The sequence below is a fragment of the Galeopterus variegatus genome, unplaced genomic scaffold (assembly GCF_000696425.1).
Source record: "Galeopterus variegatus unplaced genomic scaffold, G_variegatus-3.0.2 Scaffold18779, whole genome shotgun sequence".
Classification (NCBI taxonomy): Eukaryota; Metazoa; Chordata; class Mammalia; order Dermoptera; family Cynocephalidae; genus Galeopterus; species Galeopterus variegatus.
This window is the reverse complement of record NW_007744890.1, coordinates 7822-8261: the sequence shown is the minus strand read 5'-3', so window position 1 is coordinate 8261 and position 440 is coordinate 7822.

Sequence of the window (440 nt, the reverse complement as noted above, 5' to 3'; positions counted from 1 at the left end):
ACGGTCCCCCAAGTTGTCTTAGTTCACTTCAAGTATGTTTGGTTCAGACATTTGTCTAAATGTTTGCACCCAAGACTTTTACATTTGTGCACATATCAAAGACTCGTTTTGTACTAAACAGGTCTTGTTTTGCAGATGTTGTGATTCTTTGACCTTGGAGCCTGTGGACGCAGGATTAGCTGATTCGTACAGGTAGCAAACAAGTTGCCTATGAGGGTGCCTTTCAAACTAACCAATCCAGAGCCCGTGTTCCAAACCACCTACTCTATCTAGCTGTCACACTTCCAGGAGGCAGTATTTCTCTGTCCTGATCACCGGGTACTGGACAACCGGGACCACAGTACAGCTCAAAGCCCACCAAAATTACTGACACTATCCAGCCCTAAGCCTCCTGAGCTGCTTACCCTGCCTCGTCCATCCTTTCCTATGAAAACTATTTC